General features: G+C 42.7%; 1 protein-coding gene across 4 annotated transcripts in view; it reads right to left on the bottom strand.

Moving 5' to 3' along the window:
* Window positions 1–800: 800 nt before the first annotated feature.
* The window catches only part of LOC139046763 (uncharacterized), a 57,490-nt gene continuing 43,007 nt past the window's right edge, over window positions 801–15,283 (bottom strand). For all 4 annotated transcript variants that reach the window (XR_011507530.1, XR_011507531.1, XR_011507542.1 and 1 more), the window contains one exon: window positions 801–7,859. The gene's annotated coding sequence lies outside the window, so the exon portion shown is untranslated. The remainder of the gene's footprint in view (window positions 7,860–15,283) is intronic.

Genomic DNA, 15,283 nt, shown 5'->3' with positions numbered 1-15,283 from the left:
TCCAGCCACAACAGCCTTAAAAATATTATTTCTTTCCAGAACAGTTGAAATTACAAATTTACCCAGCACTATTTGCGTCTCACATTAACTACTGCATGCGTGTGTGGGGCACCACCGTGAACACTAACACAAGCTTTTTCTTCAGAAACGTGCTCGTCGGAATTATTTCTAACATTCCATACCTCCACACAACATCACCACTTTTCAAACTGCCAGATGTGAATGGCCTTCCTTTACTGTATTCATATTTTTTCCTCTAACAAAGTCTCTTCACTTGTAAAATTACTGTTGGGACTACAGCCAGGATAGATGGCTCGTGCCAAAAAGGCTAACAATTTATCTAATGCAATCGCTAACCTGTAATGTTCCTTAACTTCTAAATAAGTATGAAAACCAAGGCATTATTAATGTTCATGTCTTTATCCGGAAACGCGAAATAATTTTTGGTCTAGAATCATTCATTACATGATGCCTGCACGCGGGAACAAATGTATGGATATCTGTCACTGGAAGTTACTAATGCGCTGTTCTTTCTCTCTCTCTATATGTATATATATATATACACACACAGATACACACACACATGAACATGACATAACATGAACACAGTGTATATATGTATATATATATTGTACACACAGTGTTCATGTTAGTTTCGGTTGGGACATACAGTTGCACTGTCCACCCCTCTTTACTATTTTATAACTGTGCAATTACCATTGTTAAGCACGAGCTAATATAGTATGTAGTATATCACTATATTGTCACGTGGTAGTGATGTTAACACAGCAGCAGTACTGTGAAAGACAAAACTAGCTTTTATTGGGCGAACCTGTGCACACAAAACAGCCTACACTTAAAGCACAATGATAGCAGCGAACACAGTCGGCAATCGTCGAAAATCTGATCAGCTGGTCCAGCGTGTCAGCTTTTATACAGTAGTCATCGAATGTTCCAGACTTGTTGGGGCTCGTGTGCCTTCCACAAAGTTCTACACCATTCGTGTCACGCGATGAAATCAGATAACACAAGGTTCAGCGACAACAGACAGCGGATAGAAGCATCGATAACTTTCCAGAAACTTCGGATACATGCAGGCGCGTGCCGCGCTGTGCGATAAGATTTGTTAGGCGGCGAAACGTGGTCGCCCGATAAATGTATGTATACACGTGTCAATATATAATATATAATTATATGCATGCTTTATTTTCTTCTACACTGACTGCTGTGCTGTCAAGCACTTTCAAGCTGTTTGCAACAGCTTCTCGCTTGACGGACCCCAACAAATTGTAACGACTTCTTAGAAATAAAGTTCTGATTATTAGTTGTCTCCGTGCTCATACTGTGACAGAAAACTGGAATGCATGTGTATAATGAAGGAATTCGTGCTGTGTCCCCTCACAGTGGCCCCTTTGCATTCGTGGTATACTTCACCGCAGTGTATGATGGCAAAGTTGACTTTAAGGAACCGAAATTTGCAACACTTCTAGACTCGTAGATTTTTTCATTGGTGCGTCTAGCCATAGCCACTATGGCCTAGTCCCAGGGAGCCCAAACAGAGGAAACGGAGGTAGAAATTAACGATAAAGGTAATCTAAAATGACGCAGGAACTAGGCAGCCACCGTACCTGCGGTTAATAAAACATTCAAATTTTGACACTTCACGTGCCAAAGCCAAGATCTGATGAGGCACACTGTAGCGGTGAACTGCGGATTAATTTTCACCTCGCGGGATTCGTTAACGTGCATTCAACGTACGGTACACGGGCATTGCATTTTTACCTCATCGAACCCCGTCGAAATGTGGCCTCCACGACCGAGATGTGATCCCACAACCTCACTTTCGCAGCGCAACACCCAAACCACTAATACAACATGGTGGGTCTACAAGCCATCAGGCTCTGGTAATGCTGGACCTTGCTGTTAAAGAACTCCTTTAATCAACCACAAGACGTCGGCTGTAATCGCAAACCAGACCTATGACAGCACCAATGTTAAACTATTTGTTGTCACCAATATGAGTTAAGCACATTTGTTTTAGAACTACACTGTACTATTTCTGTGTCAGTGATTACAGGGGAGTCCTTGTGTATCGTGTTAGACATAAAAAGATTTAAAGAGATGCCTACAGAGACATTGCGAAAGTACGTAGCTGGTATTAGTAGATTGCACCAATGATTGGAACATCTTTTTGGAGCACATGGTATAAGCACATGTAATAAATAATGAACAGTGACACAATACATCCAGCGGTCAGATGCAAGTAGTACTGCTAAACATGACAACAGATCACTCTATTCACCACTGTCGGAGTGGCAAAGTTTAAAGTTCGTTTCCAAAAGCATTGCCTGCCTGGGTTACATGTCGTCATAACCTTCCTATGTTATGAATACGTAAAATTTATAGCAGGCCCATCCCAAAAATTTGGGGACGTCCAAAGCCAGTATATGAAAAAAATTCTTCTGTTTGATTCTACTCTAACCTTATAGTCCACCGATTTCAAGTGACTGGCCCAGCCAGTAATGCAGGTGGCATGCAGCTCTTAACAATTGGGGCGGCTGGAATAGGAATACTTTATTGCAGCACTGGTGGCCTGAATTCAAAGCCTTTTCATTAAGTAACAAAGCTCAAAAAGAACAGTGCCACAGTTATTTTTGTCTTACCGAGACTTGGCTAATACAGCCCACACCCACAGTGGGTGGTGTGTCAGCATGCAGTGGTGGCCTAGCCAGTTAAGGATTTGGACTAGGAAATAAGTAGTCGTGGTGCATTTTGGAGCAGAAAAATTGGTCCTTTTGGAATAGTTGGAGTAGTACAGCAGTAATGTGTAGCCATTTGGTGCAGCTCATTATTACTGCGCACTCAGTAAATGCTGCTCAACAGCAAAGGAAGATACCAAGGCCAACAGCCAGCAGCAGCCAATTAGTACCACATCAGTATGTTGCAAACACTTTCCTTTGAATAGGTAAGAAACCTTCATAAACAATTGAAAAATTCATGCAGAAACTCCTCTGGGACTTAAGTACGCTTAAGCATTGTACCACTTGCTCATCTCCACGCAGCCGAATGTCATTATCAACCCCTTTTCAAGGATACGGCCACAAACTGGGTACTTCATGATGGGCTGATCACACTTAAAAGCAAAGCATATTCCAAAATTCAAAATAACAGCCTGCACAGAAAGCACTTGGTTTGTGACGCATGTGAAACCATTATATTGCAGAGCTAAACTATGAGCATCTGTGGAAGATTGGAGGCCCTATCGTGAGCACGCACACTTATGCAGGACTGTAACAACAACAGCCAAAGATAAATTTTTCAACCATGACATTTCAGACATGCTTAGCAATGACACAAAAATTTAGGAAACCCAAATTATCGAACTTGACGGTACCGTTATCTAAGGATGGTAACATTCTTTCTCCGGCACGTGTTGCTATTGAATTCAAGTTTTTTTCATCCGTTTTCACAGATGAGACTGGTGTACCTAGAAGCTTTCAGGCCCCTATTTTGCATTCTAGCATGCACAACATTAATATCGCTTCTGAAGTAGTACAGTCCTGTATCGATTGTCTTCCAACTAACTCTGCTCCTGGTTGTGATGGCATCTGCCCTAAACTTCTTAAGATATCCAAACCTGCAATATGTCGCATTTTAGCCAAGCTTTTTCAGCAATGTATTGACACGGGATGCGTCCCAAATGATTGGAAAGCAGCTTGCATAATTCTCATATTTAAATCTGGTGATTCGTCTAACCCATCAAATTACAGACTAATTTCTTTACCAGCATGTACTGCAAACTCATCATTTCATCTGCTCTAATGAAGTTTCTTACAGAACAAAACTTTTTCTTTATCAATCGGTATGGACTTTTACACGATTGATTATCTTTTTTATCGAATCAATGTAATATCTGTGGACTTTGCGAAGGCTTTTGGCAAGGTTCCTCAATTGTGGCTTATTCATAAACTGACAGATCTTAACATACATGTGAGAATAACTAGGTGGACTACCAACTTTTTAACTAACCGGTAGCAATCAGTTTTCATCAATGACCATTTGTCTCCATTAAATCATGTCAAATCTGGAGTACCGCAAGGTTCCATGCTCAGGCCTATTTTGTTTTTAGATTACATTAACGATATTAGTAATGGTAGGCGTTTATGGTCATAGACTATTTGCTGATGATTGCGTGATCTAGTAACCCTGAGGATACCTGCTACCTTCTATCTTACCTAGACAATCTCTGTAAGTGGGGCAGTAAGCAAGCGGAAATCAACATTAATATTACAAAAGCTATCAGATTCAGGACTACAGCTAAACCCGTGTTATGTAATTACAAAATTATAAAACATGCCCGTAGCCTCGGTATTCACAATATCTGGGTGTTCATTTGTCATTCGATCTGTCATGGAACATTTGCGTAGATGTGATTTTCACTAGAATGTTTTAGTTTAGTGTCTTTACAGTTCTCCCCGCTCCAAGTTTCCCCGCTTAGCCACATGGTGGAGTGGTGGGTGATTGCACGTTTTAGTTGTATGTCTAGCCTAGCGGAGCAGAGGGATGGATGGATAGGTGCTACGAGTGTTCCCTTTGGAAAGAGGTGTGGGTTGCGCCATGAAGCTCTTGTATTGCCTAATGTTCGACCTATGTTAACAAAGAAAAAAAAAACCCACGATGACTTCCCATAACCAAACTTTCTGAACTTTGTCTTTGCAAGCCTCTGTTGTTTGTCGTTTCCCTACTTTTTGTCCACCAATCTTCCATTCGCTGCTTACCAATCTTTACTGCATACATTTTTACTTTCCCCCTGCTCTTGCTGAACCCAAGGGCTTCAAGCAGGCCAATGGTGTGTGTGTGTGTGAAAACTTTTATTGTAATGAGGTCCAGAGGCTTGACTTCTCAAGCCAAGGCGGGCCGCTCCCACGTTGGCACTGTCAGGCCAAGCCTTTCAGCGACATCATGGGCCCCCTGGACTGCCCTTAGTTGGTCCTGAAACAATGCGCTTTGTATCCTTCTCTCCCACTGTGTCCATTCTTCAACGAGGTTGGGGAGAGTCGCAGGACACCCCGCCAGCATATGTCCGATTCCAATGATGCCATTACAATCATTGCAGTCCATCTTAATCTCCCTCTCTGGATATATTTTATTAATGGTGTATAGGCCAGTGGTGCCTAAATCTACTGCTGGGGAGATATTTCACATTCTAGTAAAACATGCTCTATTGTTTCCCTAGCTTTACCGCAGCAAGCACATGCTTCTTCCTTCTTATATTTTGCTGTATAAGTGCGTGTTCTAAGGCATCCTGAGCTCATTTCAGAAAGTAATAAACTTCCCTTTGAGTTATAATAGATTGTTTCTTTCCCGATATCCTTATTTCCTCTTCAGTAGTTACTCGTAGCAGGTTTATTTTCCATTGCCGCCACCCACGAGATTATCTCGGCTTCTCTGGCTTTCCGCTTGATGTTCCTTTCGTATTTGCAGTGCCTTCTGGCCGAATTCAGGGTAATGAAACAAAATAAAAGCACCTATAAGTAAAACTTTTATAAGTAAAACGAACACATATAGCTTATTTGTCCATAAAGCATCTAAACATGAACTTGTAATGTGTTACCGGTCCATTTTATCCAGTGGAAAATAAAGCCCCATCTTGGGGAATGCCACGTGATAGCCAGCGAGCTTGCATTTTGCATACAATCTGATCCTTTCTGATGCTAACATGCTGCACAGCGTGCATCACATACTCCCGCGCTGCGAGGTTTTCAAATGGGTCAGCATGCGCACCTTCTAGCAGACATAAGTCTTCATCTGTGCAAATCTATCTTGTAAAGAGCAAGGCAGGCAAGGTGCCTCGATGCACAAGCCAAAGTGGGTGTGTGCATCGACCACCTTGCTAGGAAAAACTGGCAGCAACCTTCTGTTCAGGCAGCTTGTAAGCGGACCGTGTTTCTGACTCCGCCAGCCCGCTTGCAGCTAAGCGGAGGGCGCATGTGCATTCGCACATCCGCTCCGCTCAGCTGCTTAGCAGAGTGTAAAAACGGCAAACTCTACTAAAGCAACCACATCTCTTGGCTTCATAAGGCACTATTTGCACTTGGCTAACTCCAAGACAAAATTTCTCGCTTACTTAATTGACTCTGACTCTAGTTTGTGTCTTAATTAATTACTTAATTGACGCTGACTCTAGTTTGTGTCGAGGCCTACCTCGAGCACAAACTCGAGTCTTCTGCAAAATAAGGTTGCTCGCTTCATCACAAGAAACTACTCGCATACATCTAGAGTTACGGAAATCAAATATTAAATTAATTTAGCTCCTCTCAATATACGCAGGCTTCTGACACTATTGTCCTTCTTTCATTTACTCCAACCGGTTATCCCACGTTACTCTAAATATCAGACTAGCTTGTGACGTGTGTCTTGACGGCTTGATCACCAACTTAAAATCGCACCCATCTTCGCCCACACTAATCCGTTTTTCCACTCACCTCTCCTCCTCGCTATCCGACACGACTCATTTGTACATAATTTGAAGTTGTTCCTAGAAATCTGAACTACCTCTTACCTTGCTGTTCTGTTCCAGTTGCATTTCTTGATGTTCTTATTTAATATGCAATTTTGCTTTCCTGTTTAGTAATCTATACTTAAATTTTTTTCCATTGTTTTGTAATGTGAAACAGCTCATTGTGATAAGTATTTTAGGAACCTTGACCCTTGTCATCACTATGTTTTTTTCACACATTGTATATACCCTGTAATAAGTCATTTTTTTGCACTAATTCATGTTGTTCCAATTCATATTTCTTGTTTAGTTGTGTACTTTTGGTATTTTTCGCTCCTTTCATTGTAATCCCTGTAAGAGTTGGTGTCTGCCATGAAAAGGGTACCTGGCCCATACCATTGTTCGACTCATTCATGCTAAGGATGTTCTTGAAGGGAGGAACTTGTTCTCGTTAAGAATGAGGAGTAGGGGATTTATTTACAATATCTACATGAAGAGTGGAGAACATTACATCTGATCAGTCTAGCATGACTGAGATGCACACTGAACAGCCGAAAATGTCTGCTTAAACACTCTCTGTCCTTACTAGATCCCTAGGCCAGGAAAAACTAGATCCCTAAGCCAGGAAAAGCTGCCATCCAACCTTCATCCAACCAAAGCGTCCAAAGTCGTCGAAGTACCCGCCTTTGAGGGCGAAGGTTCACACACTCTCTTGCACTTTTGTTTTACTGAACACACCAAAATGAGTGGGGCCTCATAGACAGGTGTTGTCACGTTTGACTCAAGCTGGCACGTCTTGGTTCCTGAGCTGACTCTGCAGTTAGCTGCTGAATCTGTCATGACTGTGACTTTTACCAGAGTACATGGGAGAACGCCATAGAACAAACATTTCCAGGAGTTTTCTTGCTCCAATTGGTCCCTGAAGGTGACAGCGAACCAGCTAACAATCCTGTCCGCCAAACGTGTCTAGCCTTACTGGCTCCGAAGGGCTATTCGAAGGGGGCATGTTGTTGGCTTCACGAAGCGATTCATTGCAGCGAAGCCAGAAGGTCACTATCCCCGCTAGCCAATCGTAACATCCCCCACCCCTATGCCTCCTGGGCTCTTTAGAGTACTTGAACAAAAAAAAAGTGTTATGGAAGTTAATATGACCGGTATAAACAGCAGCGTCGCAGCAACACGGACTGCTGCAGACGGCAGCGCCAGGTGTGCTGATGACGTTCTGATCATTATAAGCTGATACTGCTCTTTAGTGCCTTATCCATCTACGTCAAACCACTATGCGTTGCGTGGACCATATCTTGAACGCCGTGTTCTCGTCGCTTTGCCTTGAAGAGCGGGCCCATATCTTGAAAGCGATCTGCGAAAGGGGCAGGGTGCGGTGTGTGCTGAGAGATTTGCGAGCGATCTCGTGGTAGCGACAGGCAGAACAAAGGTAAAGCCACTCGCTGCTGCATGCTCTATCTATATTGTGTGCACTTTTCACTTTGTTTAGTGCTTGAAGGCTGTTCACCTCCGCCGTGGGTTGGCCCAGTATTGCACTATCTCTGGGATCGGCCCACATTTCTATCTTGCGTGATGGACGTTTGGTAAGCATAGAGATGCTTACACATTTAAGAAAATTTTAACACCCAGAACCAGCCAATTGGTACCATGCCAGTATGTTGCAAGTACTTTTATTTGAGTAGGTAGAAAGCCTTTGTAAATAGTTAAATAAAACTTTTGTGGGCTAATGAAAGCAGCTGAGTGAAAATTGCCATACAGTTGTGAACCACATGCAAGAATACATGTATACAATGCAAACTGTGTGCCTTCCAGTGGTCAATGGGTCTTAGCGCATGCCTTGTGCTTGCTATGAATGCTGATTTTGTCACCGTACCCTGTTAGCATCGCATATAGTAATTCCTTCGATTGGTGTTGACAGCCAGGACGAGACTTTTACTGAGAGAGGCATGCCTGATAATCAGATCGTGGTATTGGCATGTAAAAACGCAGATTTGTTTTGTGTTCTTGTTTAGAGACAAACCAAGTGCCCTTGAAATGCTGCATGCAATGCATTGACTTCAGGCAATCCATTGCATTACTGCAAATATTACTCAATATTTGAAAAGTCTAGTAGATGATCCATCTCAAACTGAATTACTTGCACGTTCACTATTTGTTTCCTATATTTAAGTCTTCTTCTCATACCCCTGCTGAAAACGCTGCGTTGCCCTGAAAGCGTGAAAATACCGCACCTTTGCGCAGTTCACGTAGCCAGGTTTCAGGCAAGTTGAATAGTAGCTAAATGGTGTAAATGGTGTAGTAGAACCACCATTAAGCATGTGTTGGAAGTCCAGTGCTTAAGTTAGAATAAACCACCCGGTTATCTTTTTCCACAGCTACAGTAAACAAAAGCTGAAGCGGCCTTCAAGTGTTAAGTGTGGAAAAAGATGTTTTGCGGCAATGGCTGTGACCGAAGACAACACAGGTATGTATGTGGTTTTCCAATTCAAGCACAGAGGCCACGACTTTGAACTGGGTCGTGTTTTTCTGTCCAAGTCGGAATGAGCTGCTATTGCTGGTAAGAAACCACTTTTGCTCTGCTTTATAATACATAAAGAGTGGTTGTTGAGTTTTCAACACCCCAAATACAAGGCAATACTCATGCCAGACCATGCAGTGAACTTGGAGCACATGTTAGTGCGCTTGAAATTCATGATTTCCACATCATTCGAGGCCACCTTTACTGACTGCAGGGCATTATAGTTAATGACATCATAAACATGTACATGTTTATCATTTTGCTACATTGTATCAATGCCTGAAGAGTTCAGAGAGAGAGAAAAATGGGAACCGTTCTCCAATTTCACAGTGGTAACAACTACCTTGGCACAGCCAGTGGCCTATATTTGACCTATATGGCTATTCTTATTGCAGGCAACAACTTTAGTTATACTTGTTTGCATCATTTCATGTACCAAGCAGGAAGGTGTAGTGCCTCCTGGTGCACTGTAGGCCACGCAGCAGACTGTGGCTTTTTCTCTTTCTGCTTTATTTTTCAGGCTTGCAGTTAACTGGATTGGTATGACTTATGATCTTAGTGGGATTCAGTGTCTCAAAATAGCAGTAAGCTGGAATAATTTCCACTTGGGATTACTTAAGGTGCATTGTACATAATTATGTCTGCCATTTTGCCGAAACTGATGTGCAAGTATTACAGACATCGATGAAACTGCGACCTCTCACCACTACTGTAGGTCATCCACAGCAGATGTGCTTTCCATGTGAAACTTTCATCAGCTCAAGTTGTATTTTACTCTACTATATGTAGGGCTCACAAACCATGTGCCATACTTTCTGGACTATAATTTGAACTGTACAAGTCACCCCCTTTCCCCCTCTTTTCACAACCTTCAAAGAAAAATTATGTGTATATAACTCATTGTATAAGATGCATCTATCTTAACTTGGGTCAGCATCGTGAAATGCGATTGTGCATGTTTATACACTTATCCTAATATGTCGTACTTACCTATTTCAGGGCACTAAACTTCAGTAAAAAAAAAATTTCATGAGCCGCACATTCTAGCAGGTAAAATAAACTGCAAGTACATTGCTGGAGAAAAAGAGTGTCTCATGTTGGTCTTGCATATAAAAGTTACACTGTTGTATAATACGCTTGGACGAAAATGAAAAGAATAGTGGCACCTATGGTTTGGAAAATATGGTACCTAAATATTTTGAATGCTCATGAATCAGCTATGTGAATGAAACATGATTGGAACGATCACGATAATTAGGCTTATACCCCTGTCACACGGCAAATCTAATGTCATTTCCAACAAATGACATTTCTTGCGATTAATGTCATTATTGCAGCACGCTGCCACAAGGCGAAAACTGTCATTTGAAAATGATGACAATGGCGATAGTAAAAAAAAAAAGACACGCCTCAAACTCACTTTTGCCCAATAATTATTTTCCAATGTGCTAAATTCCACTAGAATACGTGATCGTTGCTTTCAAACCGTAGCGTTCGATCACTAACTTGTCGACATTGCCAACGAAGTCGAGTCGAGCTAAGGCAAGCAACAGGGCGAAGAGAACGATACGTGCGTCCGCTACATCTGCTAAAGTGGTAAGAGAAGGGCAGTTGCATGTCATCGCCGTTCTGATGTGCATGCGAGCTTCTAATATCCTCATTCTTGGTGCGTGCCACAGGTAAACACGCGCACGCTTTTATGCCAAGTCAATTGAAGTGGCCGCGGCCGATGCTCCGGTGAGAACCAACACAACTGCTGCAGCGAAAGCTAAAGACGGCTGTCTGGTCACTGGACTGAGAGTAGTTTTCTGTATTTACGCACGTGATGGACTTTAACGTCGTTAAAGCAATAATTAGGTAATAAAATGGATAGAATAACAGTGATTTTTTGTTAAAACAACAAAGAAGCATGTACTGTTTTCAAAACACTGGTAAACTTGTGGTGTCGAGGATACACATTCAGTTCCAAACTAATGCAAATGAGTTTGGCGAACTCATTTGTTTGTAAATGTCATATACGAAAATGTCCTTATGTTTTACCATGTGACACTAAAGAAATGGCATTATCAGCAAATGTCATTCGTTGTAAATGACATTAGATTTGCCGTGTGACAGGGGTATTCAGGGTGCCTACCAACCGGGAAAACTGGGAATTCTCAGGGATTTTGAGTAGTCTGGAAAAAGTCAGGGAAAACTCAGGGAATTTGGGCCTCTATCAGGGAAAATTAGCGGCAATTTTATTGAAAGGGTCGAAAGTCGCGGTAATATGTTGGCTCGAGTAGCAGACAAGAATCGTAATGACTCGTCGTTGGCAGGAGGAGTTGCCAGTGTACAGTCAATGAGCGACTTTCCAGATTCCTGATAATTTGGACGGCTTCGCGGCGCCACCTCGTACCCTATAATGTCAACGTATCAGAACGTGTGAAATTTCCGACGCAAGAACTCCTTGCCGTTAGATTTTCCGGACGTTTTGCCGCGACCGCAGGTTCGAAACGGCATGAATCAAAGGCACCACCGCTGCCGTTTTCATTACTTCGCCGCCTCGAACCGGCACTCGCACGCAGATCCGCTGGCACCCGTTGCCACCACTGCGGCAACGCTAGGCCTAGCTGCTTCGACGTTCGCTACGAAGCTTCTTGCCATTGGGTGCCGAACTTTTTATTGAAAGAATTCGCTGCTGTCAGCAATGGCACGGACTCCACCTTTGTGGTCCTTGCGATTGGCTTAGAAACTTGGAAAACATGGTGTGTTGCATAATGCCGGTTCGTGAAAGTCAGCTTCGCCACTGTACAGAAATGTTACTCGGTAAAGCTTACGGAAAAGTATTGCAGTGAAGCATAACAAGCATGGGAAGGGGCGCCACGGAATACAGTATGTATATCTTAATTATGCACGCGGGCACCCGGCATTTCCTGTCACAGTACGAGCACAGGTATGCCTAATATGTGTACCGACAGGCCTTCAGAGCGTTTTCGAACGTGCCTGTGGCGGTTTGAGCCCCTAAGGGCAGTAAATGACACGCATTTATTTTTTTCCAACTGGCCGATTTTTCGGACGTTTTCGCGGCCCCTAGGGAGCTCGAAAAATCGGTCGTGGACTGTGCAACTGATCAAGATGCTTCAAATGGTTCTTGGGGCGAACGAGTGGCGGAAGGCGGACAAGAACAGAAGTGACCTACGCATTGAGGAATAAATGAGAAAGGAAGCTTGTTGCCGTCATTTTGAAAGAGCTTGAGCTCAAAAAGTAAAGTTTTGGCTGATGCCGAGATGCAGGTGTCCCTCATCCAAACCAAAATACACTCTTTGAAGCAGTGCAACACAACACTCTGGCGTCGTGCGTGGGCTGAGAGTATGTCAGGACTATTGAGGTTGACATACGAGCTGTTGAGAGAGAATCTCAATTGTGACAGAGTTCAGGCCTCATGCCACTGAGGTTGCTATCAGTTGATAGAAACAGCTCATATTAGAAAATATTTGCCTTTGTATGCATCTCCTTTTTATTCGTATTTGATAATGTCCGACCTTATTTGCAATTGTTTTCGAAGACACTTTATTTGCTGTGCATTTTACTAACCCCTGCCGTCTATTCTCTTTTTGAATAACATAAACACTGCTCCTTAGTATTCAAATTGGATTAAGTTGCTTTTTTTTCATGTGCTTACTAGAGAGTGACAGCATCAGGCGATATGGTCTCAGCCCGTGTTGATATAAAACATAGTTCTGCATCACTCAGGGAAATTTGCAGTGGCACTCAGGGAAAACCTGGAAAACTTGGGGAATTTCGAAATGTCAACTTGGTAGACACCCTGAGTATTAGACGTGAACTCGTAAAACAGCTTCAAGTGTCCAGTCAGTACTCTACTTGACTGAAATAATACCTTTAACTCAAAAACCCACATGACTGCATAGCCTTCAAAGCATACATTCACAGGTGTGTCTGCTCCGTAAATATGGATGAATGACTGATAAATCAACTATATAAATAATTGCTGAAAGCTTTAATTGACAGTTTTTATATTGACATTAATGAAATTATGTCCATCAATGCAGTCAGTAACAGTGATGTTTATATTTAAGTTAATCTGGAAATGCTGCACGTTTTCGATTGCCGACTCTGTTTTGCCCTTCTATGGTGGCATGCCACTATGGAAGTGGCAATAACTTCTGCTATGGAATGCAATTGGAAAATGAAGTCCTAACTGAAGGATAGAAATTGTAAATAATGGCAATATTTAGTAAAGGAAATAAAAGTGGAAGACATTTTTGCCCTGGGTAGGATATGAACCACAATCTTCACATGTCCAGTCCAGTGCAATGCTTTCACAATGCTTCAGTAATGTCTTTTGTGCGAACAAGGTTACCAACAGTGAAGGATGAAATTGGCAGCCTAGCTGTAAACTTGGTACACACAATAAATTTCTTCACTTACGTACCTGATAACACTGGTGCAGATAATCCCTATGACGGTTTATCAATGACACCAAACATTGAAACACTTAAATATGTAATCTTGCCTCTTCAAATGTAATGTAACCGTGTAGTGTAATTCAGAAATGTAATTTTGCCTCTTCAGCAGCTGAAGGCTGCATAGCACCATGTCCTTGCAAAGAGCTGGCCTAAAAAGAACAAAAATTGCGACAGCTTGAACTATTTAACACCCACCATTGCAAAAGGTTTTTGTAAGTCAATGTAACTCATTATTCAATTAAAGGAATTCTAAATAATGATATTAAAAAATGTTCATCAGTGCCCATTTCACTTCCTTGCGTGCTCGGTAATAGTTATTTATGCTTCAACTAATATACACTTTTTCTCTACTCTCTCAAGACAAGCTGCGAGAAGGCGTGTCCATTGATGCAGTACTGGATAATGTGCGGTCCAACGTGGATGAGACATTGCACCGCATCAACCTGTTAAGCAAGCAGGGTCTCCGCAACATAATGAGGGATGCCAGAGTCTCAAAGACCGAGCGGCTGCATGATAATGACTATGTGAGCGTGCAACTCTGGGTTGAGAGGATGCATAGTGAAAAGGAGAACCCATTGCTCTTCTTTAAACACCAAAAAGTGACATTCTTTTAGAGAAAAAATGAGGACCTTTTGGATGACATATTTTATGCTAGTCATCATGACCACACCACAACAGGAGCTTTTCAAGAGGCTTGGAACTGATCGTGTATGTGTCGATGGAACACATGGAACAGCAGGTGAGCAGTACTATATAAATGCACTAATAATAAAAGCAAAAAAGAGGGAATGCTGTCTGAGAATAATTGCAATAGATATGATGAGTAGTATTCCTTCACACATGATTTTTCTCTTAATTTTTCTCACATTTTTAAATTGATGCAGTTCTCGATTATCAGTAACAGAGAAAGAATGAATTCATCGCTCTGTACACTGGTGATATCATTCCATTGCTACTGTCCACATCGCTACATGCCCTGCATATCCTGTCTGTATTGGCACCACGCAGTTATGATAGGTCACATAATATAGCTCTTATCACATTTGTCTTGTGGGGATGCGCGACTGTCGCACGTCCCCTGATATGTTGTTTTTCCTGTATAGCTTCCGTCTCCTGCATTGCGGCTTCGCCGCGGGCCCCTGGCCATGCGAGAGATGCGCTGCCAACGCCGCCTCACGGCAGGGTTACTTGGAGGCGCAAGGGAGAACACGCTTCCTCTTTGGTTCGGGATGGCAAGCAGCGCGGACGTGCCAGGCGTGCGCCGATCCATGCTTCTGCAAGACCGTCTCGTGAGGCCTTATATGACCGTTCGCGTGACCGTACACGCGAACAACCAGGCGTTGGAATCCAGCAAGGGGAGAACATATTCGCTCGCTATCCGGTCACGGTGAGTCGGACTTCCGCGATTTGTCACGCGCCCATTGGCATGTTTTGTGGATAGCAACTTGGCTAGCAGGCATTGATCAATGAAAGGTGCAATAAATGCGTTTGTGATTGTTTGCACTACTGTATTGTCGTTCCTTTGACCCAAGAGTACGGGATGAGAATCCCACAGTCTAGGGTGCAGAAACAGTGCATTGCACTGTGTATTAGTGCCTTCTGTCAGAGGTACAGCTGTCTCGAGGCTGTTTGGCATACTGAACTGTTTGCCAATTAGGCGAATCACTGATTACTGCTACAGTCAAAGGTGCTTTTTCTTGGCGGCAAGGGGTGGTTTCCTGAGGACTGCAAAAACAAAACATTTAGAAAATCAGGCAGTCCAAAAAAAAAAATTAATGCATGCCTTTTACTGCC

The sequence above is a fragment of the Dermacentor albipictus genome, chromosome 7 (genome assembly GCF_038994185.2).
Source record: "Dermacentor albipictus isolate Rhodes 1998 colony chromosome 7, USDA_Dalb.pri_finalv2, whole genome shotgun sequence".
Taxonomy (NCBI): domain Eukaryota; kingdom Metazoa; phylum Arthropoda; class Arachnida; order Ixodida; family Ixodidae; genus Dermacentor; species Dermacentor albipictus.
Note: the sequence above shows the minus strand (reverse complement) of the source record. Positions and strands in the feature narration are given on the sequence as shown.